This window comes from Camellia sinensis, chromosome 2 (genome assembly GCF_055761805.1).
Source record: "Camellia sinensis isolate YWXY chromosome 2, ASM5576180v1, whole genome shotgun sequence".
NCBI lineage: Eukaryota > Viridiplantae > Streptophyta > Magnoliopsida > Ericales > Theaceae > Camellia > Camellia sinensis.
The window spans coordinates 163,976,595-163,992,645 of NC_138962.1; the positions used below are offsets into that span (position 1 = coordinate 163,976,595).

Genomic DNA, 16,051 nt, shown 5'->3' on the forward strand with positions numbered 1-16,051 from the left:
TAAAGTCCAACAACACCTAAACATAATTTTTACATATGCTTTATCAAATTAAATTGGGCTTTATTTACCCCCCCAAAAAACATAAAATGAATTGGGCTTTGAAAATCCTTGTCTAGTAAGAGCTAAAAAATTTAAAAATAAAAATGTATCAAACATATCCAACAAACCTAACAAAACTGTTTATGTTGAAACAAACATATCCAACAAGCATCAAACATCCAACAAACCAAACATACCAAAATTTATCCAAATATATCCACCAACTATTTGTCTGTTCAAAACAAGCACCATGCATCAAACCTATCCGTTATCCAACAAGCACCATATATCATATTCAGCCCCTCCAAAAAAAAATCATATATCCATGACCAAATATTACAAACATTAATATTAAAAAATTGAAAATAAAATAGATAGAGTATGCATTTTTCAACCAACCAAGCAAGAGTGGTCCTGCCAAAATAAATAAATAAATAAAATTGTTATCATCATCTAATCAAAAAAAAAAAAAATTGTTATCATCATAATTGAATTTAACAGAAAAAAAATCTAAATGAATTATTCAATTTCTTACCTTTCCAACTATTAATACTCAATCTCAAAAATCAAAAACTAAAATGTGCAGAAGTTTGGCATATTTTCCAACCAACAAAACACAAGAAGTCCTGCAAAAATAATAAAAATATTGTCATAAGAATTGAATTTAACATAAATACAATAATAATAATAAAAAAAATAGATCAAATATTCAACTTGTTACCATTCCTTTCTAACATCAATCAATAATGTTGACATCCTTGTTGCTTGATCCTTCCATAAGCACTAAAAAAAAATGAAAGAAACAAAACATAAGAAATTCAAGTATTAACCATATAACTTTTAGAAAATATAAAAGAAAGAAAATAAGAAATATTTATTGATCAAGGAACGTACCTGATTCAATATCTTCCAATTCATCCAATTGATCTCTAAAACTAATCTGAGATGGGGAACGTAACCAATTTTGTGTACAAATGAGGGCCTCTACTGTGATGGGTGATAAAGAGCTACGAAATGGATCAAGCACACGACCTCCCGTGCTAAAAGCAGATTTTGAGGCAACTGTAGACACAGGGATAGCTAAAACATCCCGAGCTATGAGAGAGAGGATACGATACTTAGTGGAATTAGCCTTCCACCAACCCAATATATCAAAATCATCATTGTCTTCTTCACAATCATCCACAAAAAACTTTTCTAACTCAGATTTGTTAACCATGTTACTTTGTTTCTCCAAACGCATCTTATACTTGGATTTCATTTTTGCCCGAACATCCATGTCATGTTCTTCATCCAAATCCATTGCCCTTGATGACTCCCCCCCAGTTTGTGTTTGCACACTTCCACTTTGAGCATTCAAGGCATACCAATCATATAATCGTGTCAACTCATTCTTTAATTTCATCATCAAATCATCAACATGCTTAGCTTCATAAATTTCTTCCAAGCACCATTGAATATAATTGAGTTTGTAACGGGGATTAATAACAATCGCAACAAACAATAGCAAATTAACCTTGTCAAATTTACCCCAATACTTATCAAACTTAGAACTCATGCCACGTGCCATTAAATGCAAGCTTACATCTTCATTGTCACACAATTCAATGATTGCATTTTTTATCAACATAATTTCAATAAAAAATGCATTACAAGTGACATATAAAGAACCTGAAAAACGTAATGTGGCATTGTAAAACAATTTTAGGAACTTGACATACAATCTTGCCTTCTTCCAATCATGTTTTGTAGGCGGCCCGATTGTCTTTCTTCTCTCTTTTCCTTTTCCATTATTACTTAAAGCAACTTCGTCCTCTTCACCAATGTCACCAACTTCTTCCTCCTCCTCACCAATCTCATCAAGCTCTCCAACCTCACCAATCTCATCCTCTTTAAGATTCGAGCGGAAGTGAGTGTCATCATCATCTAACCGCTCAAAAGCCTTTTGAAATTGTATAGCCTGTTCTAACATGAAATACGTAGAGCTCCACCGAGTAGCCACATCCAAACAAGGTTTACCATTAAACTCAATGCCCTCTTTTTCAACACATAATTTGAACTTGGCCATTCTAGATGGAGAGGATCTCACAAATTTTATAACACGCCGAATTCTTGTTATGGAATCATCAATTTCTTTCAATCCCTCGCAAACAATTAGATTCAATATGTGAGCACAACACCTCACATGTAAAAAGTCATGCTCTAATATGGTATTCTTTCTTCTCTTTGTCTTTCGCTTCAAAAAGTTAATGAGACCATTATTTGAGCTTGCATTATCAACCGTGATTGTGAGAAACTTATCAATTCCCCATGCTACCAAACAATCCTCAATCACCTTACCAAGTGTGTCACCTTTGTGATTTGGAACAATACAAAAGTTCAGAATTTTTTTATGAAGTTTCCAATCACAATCAATGAAATGTGCAGTGAGACACATATAATTCAAGTTTTGCACAGATGTCCAAGTGTCTGTGGTAAGACATAGTCGTTGACCTCTAAGTGCATTCTTCAAAGCCTTTTTCTCACTCACAAATATTGACATACATTCTTTGGCAATGGTAATCCTAGATGGGATTTTTAACCACTTGGGTTGCACCACACGCATAAATTGTCTGAATCCTTCACCCTCCACAAATTTAAATGGCAATTCATCTATTATTATCATCTTTGCTAGGGCCTTTCTACATGCATCAACACTAAAGCTTATAGCCACAAGATTATCAACTGTTTCCCCATCACCAGTTTCATTTTTTGGTTTAAAACCTAGTGTAGTTTGCTTTTCATCTTGCCTTAGGGGATACTTCTTACACTTTGATTCTAGATGAGCTCGCATTGATGTTGTCCCATTAATTTTTGGATCACATGCATAAGTTGTACCACAATAGTTACAAGAAGCCCTAGGTTTTTTACCAGATTCACACTTCAATTTCGTGAAATGATCCCAAACCAAAGATCTTTCTCTTTTACCCTTGACACTGTTAGACTGATTTTTTGTACTTTCATTCTCATGTTCTTGTGTTGTAGGTTGTTCAGTAGCAATTTCACTGGGCCCTTGTGTAAGGGAAATTAAATCATCCATCTAAACATAATAACAACAAGAAATATTTGATTTATCAACAAAAAAAAATTAACTAGAAGAAATAGTAACTAATAAAATAATAAGAAGAAGAAAAACAAATTTTAACTAATACAAAAAAAAACTAATAACAAGAACAAATTTTAACTAACAGAAAATAAATCATTCATGTAAACATAATAACCAACAAAAAAATCATGATCCTCCTATTTATTAACAGAAAAAATATATTACTACCACTAAAAGAAAAAAAAAATCATAATAAAATAAGAATAACAAGAACAAAAATTAAATCATCAATTTTTTTTTTTCATTTGCATGTTAAGAGTAGTGTTTTATTTGCATGTTAATCAATAACGAACACCTTGTTTTTTGTTTTTTTGTTTTTTTTTTTAATTTTGTTTTTTATAATCTTTTTATGGATCTAAAACACCATCAAAATCAAGTGTTTGAAAACATCATAAATATTATATAAATTTATATATTTTTTTAAATTTTTTTTATAATCTTTTTATAGATACCACCAAAATCAAGTGTTTGAAAACATCATAAATATTATACATATATATATATATATATATATATATATATATATATATATATATATATATATATATATATATATATATATATATATGTACACACATAAACAAGTTCAAAAACAGGATTGTTTCTTTGACACAAAAGTCAGTCTACTAGGACTTCTGAAAAGTGTTTAAAAAAATTAGGAATTTGTGTCATAAACATGGTGTTTTTAATAAATAAAAAATAGGGTTTGTTCAAAAAGTAAAACAATAAAAAATAGGGTTTTGAAAATAAAAAAATTAGGGATGAAATTTACCTAGTACCAAGACTTTGCTTCAAGATTCTTCTGAGTAATGGATGATAGTGGTGGACCACCCGAGAGTGCCTTAGTAAAAACCCCGATTGATTTCTCACCTGCAGTAAAAAAGCCCTAATTTGTTTGAAGTATAAAGTGGAAGAAGACAAAGAGTATGGGAATGGGATAGAGCTTCTGAGAATAAATAAAGAAAAACAAAAAAGTGATTCAACTTTTTGTTTTCTCACCGTGGGACTTGAACTTGGAAGACAAAAGGGCTGTACTAATGTTATATATTATATTAAGTGGACGGCTAGGATTAAAACATGTGGATGGTTTAGATGGGAGTACAATTCGGTGCGGTTCGGTTCGGTTCGGTTCGGTTCGGTGTAAAATTCATGCAAACCAAACCGTAAACCGAAAACCGAAATTTTGTAATAAACATACCGACCGACCGAATTTAAAAAAATAAACAGACCGTATACCGGCGGTTCGGTTCGGTTCGGCCGGTCGGTTCGGTTTCTGTGATTATTCTTTCACCCCTACATCAGACCATACCTGCCATGAGAATGGACAGTGAAGTAAAACATGCATAGCAGATTTATTCTCAACTTTGCAAAAAACACATAGCACAGGAGCCTCATTGTTCAGCACATCTATATGTTTTAAGAAGACCCCTGTTTTCACTCTATTCCTCCAGGCTAACCACCCAAAAAATTGAACTTTAGGGGGAATGTCATTATTCCACACAAACTTACAAAGTTGGAGAGAAGGGCCCAAGAGGGAATCACTATACCGATAAATATCTGAGGCCTTAAACTTGTCACCAACAGAACCATTCCAAACAGGGTAGTCTTCCTCATTCAGTCTTATAGGAGGGGTCACCAAGAGCACTTCTGCCAACCTATTTGCCTCAGCCTTTTCCCAATCATATAATGGCCTACGGAAGCAAAAGTTCCAATCCCCGGAGCTGAATTTCCTTTCAAAAAAGTAGGACAGTGAGCCATCTTTTACTGTTGACAAACTACATAATCTAGGAAATTCATCTTTAAGACAACTACCACCAAGCCACTTATCATACCAGAATTTGATTCTACTCCCATTACCCGCCTTTATCTGAAATTTCTCCATAAAGAACTCCACAAGAGGTTGATTCAGACTAGCAACAGCAAGAACATCACCCTAGATTCTAGAAAGTCTAGCTGATGAGTTTATAGGTGGGAGCCATTGACCCTCCTCAATCATATACTTGCTGCATACCATTCTTCTCCAAAGAACATTTACTTCACTTCCAAACCTCCACCACCATTTAAGGAGTAAACTTGCATTGACATCCTTAATTCTTCTAATTCCCAACCCTCCTTGGTTCAAACTTTTAGTAACTTCAGTCCATTTCACCAAATGAACCTTCCTCTTCAAATCATTCCCACCCCAAAGGAAAGAAGCTTCAAGCCTTTCAATCTCTCTAACCACACCACAAGGCATTCTAAACAGAGACAGGTAATAAATTAGAAGGTTAGATAAAACGGACTTAATCAACGCTAATCTACCTGCAAAGGAAAGTAGCCTTCTCTTCCACCCAGTCAACCTAGTCTTTATGGTATCCAAAACTGGCTTCCAAGTAGATTTCCTCCCTGGATTCGCTCCCGACGGCAAACCTAAGAATTTAAACGGTAGTCCTTGTACCTTACAATTCAAGATATTAGCATAAGACACCAATCTTTCCTCCTCCACTCCAACTCCACATACCACACTCTTATGGAAATTTATCCTCATGCCAGAAAGGATTTCAAAGCATCTTAGTATCCGCTTTATAAACACTATTTGATCCAAATTTGCCTCGCAAAAAATTATTGAATCATTCGCAAATTGGAGATGTGAAATCACTACCTCATTAACACCAACTTTTACCCCTCTGATAATACCTTCCTCGAAAGCTCTGTTCATTAGAATATTCAACCCTTCAGCCACTATATTAAACAGGAAAGGAGATAGGGAATCACCTTGCCTGAGGCCTCGTTGAGGTGAAAATTCCTCTGTAGGTGAGCCATTCACTAGAACCGACAACTTTGTTGTACCGATACACTCCTTCATCCATGAAACCTACTTAGAGCCAAACCCAAAGTTATGAAGCATCGAAGCCAAGAACTCCCAATTAACAGAATCATAAGCTTTCTCAAAATCAAGTTTAATAATCACGCCTTTTTTTCTTGATTTTTTCCATCCATCTACAATTTCATTAGCAATAAATACGCCATCCAAAACACTTCTCCCCCCTAAGAAAGCAGATTGTGTTTCACCAATAATTGTAGGAAGAACTTTCTTAAGTCTAAGAGCCAGAACCTTAGAGAGAATCTTGTACAAACTACCCACGAAGCTAATGGGTCTAAAATCTGACAACCCAATAAGATTATCGGTCTTAGGAATGAGAGTGATAAAGGAGCTGTTAATCCCATACGAAAGTTTGCTCCTGGCATGGAAGTCTCTCAGAAACAACAAAACCTCTTGGTGAACTATCTTCCAATATTTCTGGAAAAATAGAAGATTGAAACCATCAGGGCCTGGAGCCTTATCTCCATTACACTCCATAATTGCTGCCCTTACTTCAGCTTCAGAGAAGGTAGCTTCAAGATCCTGATAATCTGAGCTATCTTGAACTGATTTAAACACACCATCTAGCACCGGTCTTCTGGCCCAACTTTCTGAATATAGTCTCTTAAAGTGTTGTAGCACCTCATACCTTAACGTAGCTGGCTCCTCAATTGTCTCACCTTCAACTGTGATGGAATTAATTGAATTTTTACTCATTCTGCTGCTGGCCATAATATGAAAGAACCTCGTATTCTTATCGCCATTAATGGTCCAATTCACTCTAGATTTCTGTTGCCACAGCCACTCTACCATTTTACTAAGCTTCCAAACTTCACCCCTCAATTGTCTTCTTCTAGCGATCTCAGCCACAACCAGTCCTCTATTTTTAGCCACAATATCTAGCTCTACCAAGTCCTCCTCAGCCTTCTTGAGTTTTGTTGCTAAATTTCCAAACACTTCAAGATTCCATTTTTTCAGCTCCACTTTCAGCATTTTTAGCTTCTGGAACAGCACATATCCTGCTTCCCCAATAATCCTGGATTCATCCCAAACCTTTGCCACAAAAGAGGAAAAACTTGGATGGCTAGACCACGCATTAATAAACCTAAAAGGCTTAGGTCCCCAATCCCTCTCATCATCCATCAGCATTATAAGACAATGATCGGAGAACAACCTAGGAAGACCCCACTCTTTAAAATTAAACTTCATAAGCCATTCCGGATTAAGTAGGAAACGGTCAATTCTACTCCATTTTTCCCCATCTTGTGCATTAGACCATGTGAACTTCCTGCCTAATAGAGGCAAATCATTCAACTAGCAACTCTCAATAAAAGAATTAAGATCCATCATCCCCTTATCTCGTTTGGCGCAACCCACCCTCTCACTAATATTTCTAATCTCATTTAAGTATCCCCCCAAACACCATGGATTTGGAAATTCAGGTTTTAGCTTGATTAATGTGTCCCAGAATTTATCTCTACTACTCACCTCATTTGGAGCATACACATTGAAAATATTGCAATCAAATGAATTTAGCAATTTACCTGATAAAAGAATGAGCCTTCTGTTACAACAACAATCCACCATCCTAAAAACATCTGGGTCCCATATGCAAAGAAGTCCCCCAGCAGATCCATCGGAACCCACCACCATAAATTCCATGTTACTCCTTCTCCATAATGCTCTAACCTCCTTCTCCAAAATGTAAACCTTCTTTGTCTCCTGCAGAAGTACAGTATCAGCCTTACTCTCATAAATTAGCTTCCTAATCCTTCCCCTCTTCTCTAACTTTCCCAAGCCTCTAACATTCCAAGACATCAACTTCATAACTAAACAATTTTAACACCATCTTCCAGCCCAGATAAAAGACTCAAGCCCCTATTCTTTCCTCTTCTCCTTCCTCCTTGCTCTGTCCACTAACTCCAGATCCACCATTTTTTCTAAAGCTTCAGACTCCTTACCTTTGTAATTGATACCCAGGATTTTCCCCAACTAAATGTTTGCTTGTGCCTCACTAAGAATGTGATTTAATCTACTAGAACTACCTTCATCTGAAGTAGAAAGAGACATGGCAGCAGTAGCAGCCCGAAAAACAGCACATTTAGTAGTGGGCTTACTTGATGATGCCCCTTTATGGCCATACATTCGAGCAAGAAAAGAATAGCCAGAGATCTCAGTGATGGATTTCGATGCACAGGAGGAACTGACCTTTCTTTTCCCTTTCTGTTTTGACTTCAGCCCAATAGACATATTACCATTACAACCTTTATGCTCTGGTTTCCCCATACACAAATTGGGCCTTGTAGCTTCCCTGATAGAATTAGTATTTAAATTTGAATTTGGGCCTCTCACCCCAACACCTACCCTACTCTTTACCACAGGGTTTTGAGCAAGGCCCAAATTTACTTCCAGCTTAATACCAGGCCTATGTCCAGCTGGCCCACCCATAGACTGAATGAATCCAGGTGTAGCTATCTGCTCCTCCACACGTAGATTATCATCATTTTCCCGTAGCCTACCCTCTGCCACCGCCATCTTCATACGCTCCTCAACCACCAAGTTGTCCCCTACTCCACTTACAGTCTCCTCTACCACTGTGTCTACCTGTTTGGTTACAAGAACATCATCAACGTCTTCATCTTCCACATCCAGACTCACATCGAATTGATCACCAACATCAACCCCAGCAGATTGAGGCTGAACCACCACGTTTGAGTTTCGATCCTCCCTCCCCTCGCTAGACATCATGCTCTCACAGTCAACTAAGATACTTGGTTGTTCTTCGCAGACCAAGACTGGGTGAAATCGGCCCTTACATTCCAGATTTATCGTTTGATTTATACGCTCCATATGATGCGTTGCAACTCTAATTCTTCCATGACTAAAGGACTCTGGTTGATTGATATTCCCATCCAAACTCAGCACACTACCCCATATACTCCCAATCTTGTTGAATGTGGTTCTATTCCACATACTCAGAGGAACACCATAACACCTGAGCCACAGACACCTCTCTTGCACTGGATATACCCCTAGTTCCCATAGCTTGACATCTTCACACCATTCTTGGAACCATTCCTTGATCAATACAAGCTGTGACAACATAACCTCTTTTGATGAGAAAGACAAAATAGCATTCCTACCACCCCCATTTCTAACCATCACATGCCCCATTCCTTTCTCTTTTAGCACCATCGCAATACCCTTCATCGAGAACTCCGATTTAAACTTTAGCAACACACTATCATACAACCAACCATGCCCCTCTTCATTTACCTGAATCGTAACTCCTTCCTTACCTCCCTGTCCCTTAACTCCTGCTTTTACCACATCCGCGAAAGATCTTTGAAAACCCAACTGGTCACCATTATACCTTCCTTCAGCGACCTTATCTCTACTACTCCTTCCAACCTGATCTCCTCTCGCCACTCTATTTGCACTACGATCATACGCAGCTAATTTGACTTGAAGTTCCTTATCTGCCACCCACAAACCATCGGTTTTCTGTACAGCCACATTTGCTGCTACTGAACAATCAAATCTAACAAAACCAAAACGGGTATTGGTATTTATCCTTCGCTTTTGAGGAATATACACATCCTTCACTAGTCCAAACTCGGAGAACAAATGAAACAAAGATTTCGGGTCCATAGTAGGAGGGATGTTATCCACAAAAATAGAGATTAAGCCCTTACTTCCCTTGTTGCTCCATACTCCACTCCTTTTCCTGTGCTTGACTACTGGAATCCACCCACCGGTATTGGTGACAGAAAAATAAGTTTAGTCATCAAAATTGGTCATTCTTAGCAACTAAAATTATTTTGGTCGCTAAAAGTTAATTTTTTATTTTTATTTGCTACTAAATAGTTTATTTTACATAAATTATGTTATAAAATAATTATGTTTATACGTATACTTTTATACTAATATGGGTGTATGTACTATATAAATAATATATGTCATATATATAGTCATGTGGTGCTATAGAGGCATAGTGGGAAGAGTGTGGTGCATAAGGTTTATGATGCGGAAGGTTGGTGGTTCGAGTCTCTGCAAGAGCAGATCAAATTGTTCTACAATGATTTTTTTTTTCCACGTTTGAAGCTTTTGGCGACTAAAGGTGTTGGTCGGCGATTTCTTGACTATTGGCAAGTAAATATTGGTCGATAAATGTATAATTTTAAAGAAATATAATTGACTATTGGCGACTAAAATTTTGGTCGCTAAAGACTTGCTTTTTGCTGACCAAAGGTTTTTTGGTCGGCAAAACCCTCCAAGACCTTTCCCGAAAGGGTTTTGGCGACAAACGTAGCGACCAAAATTTTTGATCGCAAAATGTCATTGGCGACCAAAAAACAGACAATTGGCGACTAATATTTTAGTCGCTAAAAGTGACTTTTTTTTGTAGTGAATACATACACCTATTTTATAGGACCGAGCAAGCAATTCGTACAATCCGTAATATGATCCGGTCCAGTCTAATCCGGTAGGTTTGAATTAGTGTTTTGAATCCGTGGTTCAGTTCTGGATTGAAAATTTACAAATCCATAGGTCCCGAATCGGTTCCGGATTTAACCCCACGATTCCAGATTGGAACCGATTCAGACCATATAGAAATAGTCTATATTTATACCATATACCCTCCTACATAATATCATTTCTTGTTTCATATAAAAGCAAGCTAAACTCTAACCCTAATTCATACACGCCACACCATTCACTCTCTCTAACACTCTCATCTCTCTCTCGGTACTCTTTCTCTCTTATCTTTCTTATCTCAAACCGAGTTCTCTCTATCGGTACTGTCTCTCACACTCTCATCCATCTCAGATCAGATCAGTGAGCCGCTTGTCTCTCTCTTGGTTCTCTCTCGGTGAGCTCTCTCTCTCTCTCTCTCTCTCTCTCACTCTCACTCTCTCTCTCGGTGACACTATTTTTGTTCCTTTGTTCTCAGTCGCAGTCAGCTCAGATCATCCATCTCATCTCAGATCATCCATCTCAAGTCAGATCGGTAGTTGTAGCTGCTTGTCTCTCTCTCTCTCTCTAACATTGTTACTTTTTTGTGGATTTCATGCCAGATCAGTAGATTTAATCTCAGATCGGAGATATTCAGTGAACTCTACACTCTGAAATCAATTGTTCATCTCATCTACAACGTGGATTCAGTAAATGTAAGTAAAAAATTTTCTTGTGATTTCATTTCAGATGGGTGTGTATTTTTTTTTTTTTTGTATATATTTCATCTCTGAACTCTACACTTTGTATATATTTTTTTTGAAATGGGTGTGTATTTTTCTGTTTCTGAAATGGGTGTGGGTGTGTAGTTAAGAGTTTTTTTTTTTTTTTGGTTTTTATCTTAAATAACGGTGTGTATATTTTTTCTGTTTTTATTTTTTTTCAGAAACAGTGGTTTTTGTATATAAGGAGAGAAACGGTGCATCTTAAATGGGTGTGTATATATAATATGATTTCTCTTTTTAATTTTTTTCTTTGATTTTTGGTATGATTTCTATATATACGGAGAGATACAATGTATATTTGTTCTTTGATTTCTTGTATGATTTCTTGTTTGTTGTTGTCTACTACTACTGTTGTTTGTTTGCTTGGAATTTTGTTACATAAGATGACATTTTGGAGAATTGGTGATACTATTTTAATAGGTTTTTGTTATTTTATATGTTGTTATTTTTGTTGATCAGTTCACATATAATGTTGTTTGCTTGAAATGTTATATATATATATATATATATATTGTTATTTAATTATGTGAATCCGTGATCCTAAACCAATCCAATATGTGTTTAATCGGATTGGTTCCATGATTTAAACGGATTGGATTGGTTCTAATTTCTCAAGAGCCGTAGATAACGGATTGGCCTAGTTTTACCCTAATCCGGACCATATTTACCCCTACTTTTTTAGGTGTGTACCATATGTCCAGTTGTAATTTTTATAATCTTTGGTTATGACTCGTTGTGTTGGTTATGATTCATTATGATGTTAGTTATGACATAATATGATTTCTTGTTATTTTTATTTTAGTTACCATCAAAAAGGTCTTTTGTTATGACTCAAGTAATGTTTGGTGGACAAGCAGTTGGCCCAGTAGTTTATGTAGCTGTTCCTTAGGACAGTAAGAAAGTTAGAAGTTCAGGGTTCGAATCAATGGAGAGACTGTGGCTCTTTCATTGTAATCTAACATTTTTTTTTTGGTTGTTGTCAATAGATAGAAGAGTAATTACAGTATGAGAAATATTTAAATCATCAAACAAATTACTAATCCACAATAATTAGAAAGTCAATAAAATCTAACAACCAACCCTCCAAGCCAACTCCAACAAATCACTAATAATCACATACAACCCCTATAAAGACGGAGAAATAATCACATAAAACTCTTATAAACTACAAAGGGTATCAAACTCCTTTCCATAGAAGTTGGTTGAACTCAAGATCTGACATTACAAAGGATGCTACACAACCACTAGACCAAATGTCTTGGTTTAACTTACTAACTCCCTAACATTCTATTGTATGCCCCAAAAAATTGTACTGTTTGGTTATAACTCTTGTTTGTTTGGGAACATACTATTTTAGTAACTTTTTAGTTTTTTGGTTAAAACATGAGGTAAAAAAAATTAGTATGTTTGGGATGATTTTTTAATTTTTTACAAAAATATATACAAAAAGTAGAAAGAAAATAGAATCTTTGATTTTTTTAGTGATTTTTTGACTTTTCTAAAATGTGATGTTGCCAAATGAGGCCTTAGTTATGATTTATTGTGATATTTGTTATTACCTATTGTCATTATTATTTTGGTTATGACCAAAAATGTATATTTTGTTATGACTCGTTGTATTATTTTTACTTATAATTGAAATTGATTTAGTTATGACATTTATGCTATCAACACCATAAATATAATAATTTATATATGATACACGTAAAAAAAAATAAAAAATAAAATATGTATTATAGAATCACCTACTAAAATTTAACAATAAAAAAGTAGATGATATAATATTTGGTATATATGAGTTACCTTTACGTTGCCTGCAATCTTTATGGCATCAATGATTTTAAGTTGTTCAAGTAGGAGAGGGGCCCCAAGCACAGAGATTACAACATCAATTTGTTTAATGATTGAGACAAGCTTCTTATGCTCGTTCAATTCTCCCTGCACACAAAGCAAAGTAAAATACAAATAAAACTACTTAGCATTATTTTTTTATAGGATAAATTAGAAAAACACTTCTTAAAATTTATTTAAAATATATATATATATATATATTTTTAATTTTGAAAATTACATTATATCTCTTTAAATTTTTAATCGTATGACAAATAATTATTTTTATTAATAAATTATTAAGTCAATTAACAGTTTTAATGATATCGGAATAATATTTCAAGTAACAATTATGATAATTTTATTTTTATATAAAAGAGTAGTTATAATTTTTTTTTGTGTGTTAATTTTGTTAAATAAAAAATTCTGATAAGGGATATTTGTAATTTCTAGAAACAAAAGAAGCAATCTGTGTTTTAAATAAATTTCAAGAGATGTATATATAATTTGTCATTTGCTATACGAGTTTTGCTAGTGACAGTTTTACAAGTTGTCAATAAACACTATAAAATATCAAAATATTTATAATTTCAATATACTAAATATCCCAAAATACTTTTACATATTTTAATACACTTTTTACACACTTCTGATATAAAACTTCTTTCGGAAATTCTATGGTTCACACCCCTCCAAAAGTGTGTACTATATGCACTTTGTTATGTATTTTTGTGGTGTGATATGTATTTTTGTGATAAATATTATATATTTTTTTGGTAGGAGTTACATCAATATGTGGTTGAAAAATGAAGTTAGGCATTTTTGTGGTAATGCTACATATTTTGTGATATTGTTACATATATTATAGTTAGAAAATGTTTGAATAAAAATAACATGTAACATTAGCACAAAATGTGTAACTTTATTTCTTTCTGAACCACAAATTATTGTAACTCCTACCAAAAAAATATGTAATATTTATCACAAAATACATAACATTTATCATAAAAATACATAATAAATGCATATGGTACATACCTTTTGAAGGGATGTGTACCATAATATTCCCCAATTTCTTTACATGAGAAATGTTTGAAAGCTCTAGAGAGAGAGCTCTAATAGTTTTAATTTGTGTGTGAGCCCCATCTGATGTAAAGTTTTGGCCTTTTTTTTTTTTAATTTTTTTTTTCACATCACTAGAGCTCAATTAGAGCACTAGTTTTAGAGGGATGAATCACTGCTGTTCTTTACACAACTCTCGTGAGAAGAAATGAGATTGGCAGGCAGACAATAGAGGTGGAGCGAGTAGGGAAGGTATGGAGGTAGTGGAAAGTGAGGGGGTGCTATGAAAAAAGGATTTATAGTAACACTACAACATATAAGAGTTTTAGAAACCAAATCTTTTGATTTCTAAAAGTGAAATTTTGTTGCAAAAGACATTTAAGGACTAATTTAAATCTTCATAAAGATAGTCGCTAAAAGGTTGTCCCAAAAAGTCAAAAACAAGGCTTTTGGCGACAAAATTTTGAAAATGTCACTAATAAATATACTTTTAGGGACAAAATAATTTGGTCTCAAAATGGTTTATTTTTTAAGACAAAAAATTTGGTCCTAAAAGGATAATAATTTATCACTAATGTCTATATTTGCTGCTAAAAATATAATAACAACACTTTTCACAACAAAAATATTTGATCCCTAAAAAACTATTTTATCCTTAAATTTTGATCTCTAAAATCTTAATTTTTTGTAGTGTAAGGAAGGAGCAGTCGGTGGTGGTTGGTTTAGAAAATACAATAGATATATAATTTTTGTTTTTAAAAATATTTTGAAAAGAAGTAAAAGAAGAAGGAGAACAACAATCCAAAAAACAAAAACTGCAGCATATGAAGAACAGTAACCCAAAAATATATATATATATATATTTTGCCCTAAAAAATCTCTCATATGAGGGTTACATGACAATTTCGTTAAACAATTTCACACCAAATTAACGGAAGGGCCATATTGTTATAATTGACCAAAAGTGTAAAGAGTTAATTGTTATAATTTTAAAATGAGAGGGCAAAATGAGATTTAATGTAAAGTAAAAGGGAACAAAGTATAAACTATCCTAATTTTTGCTAAAAAATTTAACAGAAAACTAACAGAAAGTTCATATTTTGACTGATGGAAAGTAATTGAGACCCCCTCCAATCACCACCCCTACTACCCCCCACACACACGTGGTGGGTGGTGATTGGAGGAGAAGGAAAAAAAGAAAAAGAAAAAAGAAAAACTGGCCAATCAGAAAGAGAGGGGGTCAAAGGGGTGCCTCTTTGAGGGGGTCCAACTCATTTTCCTTGACTGATATTGCAAGGAATTAATTATTATAATTAAAAAAATAAGAAATCAAAACAAAATTTGATATAAAATACAAGAGCATATGCTGTAATTTACAAAGTGTAATATGAAACATATGTAAGAGCAAGATGATTAATACTTGGATGATAGTGACACCCATGGACTGAAACTCCTTGTGCAGGTCCACCTTGGAGGGTTTGGTGTTGGGGGTGATTGGCCTTCCATACACGAAGGTTGGATGCCCCATTCTAATGCTTGCCTTTACTATGTACTTCCCAAGATACCCAGTTCCCCCAAATACAAGAATCTTGCTCAACCCACTTGCCATTCTCTCTCTATCCTTGTGTGTGCCAATGCGTATTTGTAGACAGAGATCTTCATGGGATATGACTTCATATCCTCGCCAAAAAAAAAAAAATTGTACTACAAAACACGTTAATGGTTAAATAAAAGCTGGTTTTTTTGGTTTTTTTTTGGGTTTTTTTTTTTTTTTTCTGACTTTATCTTTTTGAAAAAATGTGTGTGAAAAAATGTGAGGGGCTTTTTTCTTATTTTTTATTTTTTTTTGTTTGACTTTTAATGGGTTAAAAGTTGAATTTTAACTTTTAACTC

General features: G+C 34.4%; 1 pseudogene; it reads right to left on the reverse strand.

Moving 5' to 3' along the window:
* Window positions 1–15,767, reverse strand: part of LOC145819212 (eugenol synthase 1-like) — a 36,271-nt pseudogene extending 20,504 nt beyond the window's left edge.
* Between the last annotated feature and the right edge of the window lie 284 nt (window positions 15,768–16,051).